Raw genomic sequence first — 3,775 nt, forward strand, 5'->3', positions numbered from 1 at the left:
AAAAATTGGAATATAAAATGTTTTTGATTTACAATAGCATGAAAAAATATTAAATACGTAGAAACACATTTAACAAAAGATACCTAAGATCTCCATACTGAAAATTATAAAACACTGCTAACAGAAATTAAAGGAGACCTTCCTTCACACATTAAAATTAGAGAAATACTGACATTTTTGAGATATAATTGGCATTGTTAAAAAAAAAAAAAGCCCAAAATGGAGTAATTTGCTCCCAGAACAGCAAACCAAGACTTCATTGTAGTTTCAGTCTCTCCTAGGAATGTGAATCTTATTTTTTTAATGTGGTATTATCTTTAATTAAGTACAAAGACTTTTCCAATCATGTCACCTAGAGATCATTTTATCCACTACTCTGTTTAGCCGCCAGTCTCTTGTCCCTCTCCTCAGCAATGGTAAGGCAGATACCCTTTCCATGGGGAAGAGAGATCCATGGTTTGTTGCCTTTGCCAATAACGAAAATCTTGGAGAGCCCAGTGGCAAAGCTGTTACCATTGACATCTTTCACATGAACTACATCAGAAGAACCAGGATGTCTCTCCTGGTTGGTGATCACACCAATTCTTCTCAGGTTAGCACCTCCAGTCACCATGCACAGGTTACCAGTGTCAAATTAGATGAAATTAGTAATCTTGCCAGTCTCCAAATCAATTTGAGTGGTGTCATTCACCTTGATGAGGGGATCAGGGTAGCGGGCGGTGCAAGCACCATGGGTCATCAGATGAAGGATTCCTTTAGTCCCCACAAGGATCCTTCTCACTTTGCACAACTTGTACTTGACCTCCTCAGGTGTGATACAATGAACAGCAAAGCGACCCTTGGTGTCATAGATCAGACAAAAATTCTCTCCAGTCTCTCCAATGCTGATGACGTCCATAAAACAACTGGGGTAGGTTATAACAGTGTAGTCATTGCCATCAATATTAATGAAACGCTGCAGGCAGATCTTTATTTCATCTCCTGTTAGGGCATATTTAAGTCTGTTCCTTAGGAAAATGATTAGAGGAGACATGAGCCATGGCTGTGCTAGGCACAAAGAGAGCTCGGAATGTGAATTTTATTTTATTTATTTATTTATTTATTTATTTATTTATTTATTTATTTATTATTTTGGCTATGTTTTGTCTTCATTGCTGCACACAGGCTTTCTCTAGTTGTGGCGAGTGGAGGCTACTCTTCCTTGTGGTACACAGGCTTCTCATTGCAATGGCTTCTCTTGTTACAGAGCATGGGCTCTAGGCTCACGGGCTTCAGTAGTTGTGGCTTGCAGGCTCAATTGTGGTTCATGGGCTCTAGAGCACTGGCTCAGTAGTTGTGGCACATGGGCTTACTTGCTCTGTGGCATGTGGGATATTCCTGGACCAGGGCTCAAATCCATGTCCCCTGCATTAGCAGGTGGATTCCTAACAACTGCGCCACCAGGGAAGTCCCTGGAATGTGAATTTTAAACACGTAATCTGAAATTTCAGGATCAACCCTAGTGAGGTAATCTGCATCATGAAGACCTCTGCTGTTCCCTTCCCCCCAAAGGAAGATGGCCTGGCCTGAAAAAATCCTTTCTTTTCATTTGCTAATACCTTCTTCCCTACCCTCCTTCTGATTATAAAACCTTCCATTTATGCAACCCCTTGAGCATCCTTCTATTTACTAGATGGGATGCTGCCTGATTCCTGAATCACTGAATAAAGCTAATTAGATCTCCCCACCAAAATAAAGAAATGAAAGGAGACTAAAACTAATGGAAATATATACCATGTTCATGAATCAGAAGACTCAATATTGTTAAGCTGGCAAAATTCCCCAAATTGATCTTCAAATTCAACTTCCAGCTGACCCTTGAACAACCCTGGTTTAGACTGAGCAGGTCCACTTATATGCAGATTTGTTTCAATAAATACAGACTACAGAATACATAATCCACAGTTGGTTGACTCTGCCAGTATGGAACCATGGACACGGAGGGACAACTGTAAAGTTATACTCAGATTTTCCACTTCATGGAGTGTTGTTCAATGGTCAACCATAATACAAATCAAAATTCCAGCAAGCATTTTTTGTACAAATAAAAAGTTGATTCTACTTTTTATATGAAAATACACAGGATGTAAAATAGCCAAACAATTTTGAAAAAGAATAACAAAGTTGGAGGACTCCTAATATCTAATTTTAAAGATGTACTATAAAGCTATGGTAAGCCAAATGATAGTAGTTTTGGTAAAAAGACAGACAAACTGATCAATGGGAAAGAACAGAATCCAGAAATAGACCCAGACGTACATGCTCAATTGATTTTCAACAATGCATTGCTAAGGCAATTCAATGGGAAAATACATTGTTTTTCCATCACTGCATGACAAATTAGCACAAATTTAGCAGCTTAAAACAATACTGATTTGTTGTTTCATATATAGTTAAATGTTTCACATATTTCTGTAGGTCAGAAGCCCTAGTGTGGTGTACCTGGGTTCTCTGCTTAAGTTCTCAAAAGGCTAAAATCAAGGTGTCCACCAGGTTGCATTCTCATTTGGAACTTGGACTCTTCTTCCAAGCTCATTCATGTTGTTGGAAGAATTTAATTCCTTGCAGTTGTAGGACTGAAGCCCTTAGTTCCTAGAGGTTACTCACTGTTCTCTGTTATGTGGTGTTGTCCGCAATGTAGAAGTTTGCTCCTTCAAGCCAACAAGAGAATCTCTTTCACTTTGAATCTCTTTGACCTCTTTTAAGGTCAGGCCAATAGAAGATAACCTTCCTTTTGATTTACCCAAAGTTAATTGATTGAAGACATTCATTACATCTGCAAAATCTCTTCTGCCATATAGCATTACATAATCACAAGAATGATCACCCATCATATTCATAAATCTTAATCACACACAAGGGGAAGGGATTATACAGAGCATGTATACCAGAGGGCAGGAATCTTGGGGAAAATATTGGGTTACTATGGCTGCTATAACAAATTACCACAAACTTAGTGCTTAAAACAATACAAATTTATTATCTTACCATCTGTCAATTCAGGAGTCCCAATGGATCTAACCAGGTTAAAATCAAGGAGTCACCAGGACATCATTCCTTTCTAGAGACCCTAGGGAAAATCTGTTTCCTTTCTAGCTTCTAGAGGCTGCCTACATTCTAGAGGCACATGGCGCCTTCCTCCATTTACAAAGCCAGGAATAGTAGGCCAATTTTTTAGCATATTACCTCACTCTGACCTCTTCTGCTGTCTCCCTCTTCCTCATTTAAGGACCTCTGTGATCACATTGAATTCACTCAGATAATCTAGGATAATATCCTTATCGTAAGGTCAACTGATAAGCAACCTTAATTCCACCTGCTACCTTAATTCCTCTTTTGCTATATAATGTAATATTCAAGGAATTAGGATGTGGACATCTTTGTAGGGTCCTTACTCTGCTTACCCCAGGAGACAACTTAAGAAGTCTTTTCAACAAATGGGCTAGATCAACTAGACATATGAGTGGAGGAAAAAAATGAATCTCAGCTCTTACCTCATACCAAACACAAAAATTAATAAAATGGATGATAGATACAAATACTAAAACTATAAGAAGATATACAAATGGTCAATAAGAACATGAAAAGATGCTCAACATCATTAGTCATTATAAAAATGCAAAGCAAACCACCAAAACACCACTTGAAAGCCACTCAGATGGAAAGAAAGAAAGAAAGAAAGAAAGAGAAAGAAAGAAAGAAAGAAAAAAGAAGGAAGGATAGAGGGAAAGAAGTG

The 3,775-nt window shown here is 38.3% G+C and overlaps 1 pseudogene; it reads right to left on the bottom strand.

Moving 5' to 3' along the window:
* Nucleotides 1-364: 364 nt before the first annotated feature.
* On the bottom strand, nucleotides 365-1,033 carry LOC132487026 (small ribosomal subunit protein eS4, X isoform-like; annotated as a pseudogene).
* Nucleotides 1,034-3,775: the final 2,742 nt, after the last annotated feature.

The sequence above is a fragment of the Mesoplodon densirostris genome, chromosome 3 (genome assembly GCF_025265405.1).
Source record: "Mesoplodon densirostris isolate mMesDen1 chromosome 3, mMesDen1 primary haplotype, whole genome shotgun sequence".
NCBI lineage: Eukaryota > Metazoa > Chordata > Mammalia > Artiodactyla > Ziphiidae > Mesoplodon > Mesoplodon densirostris.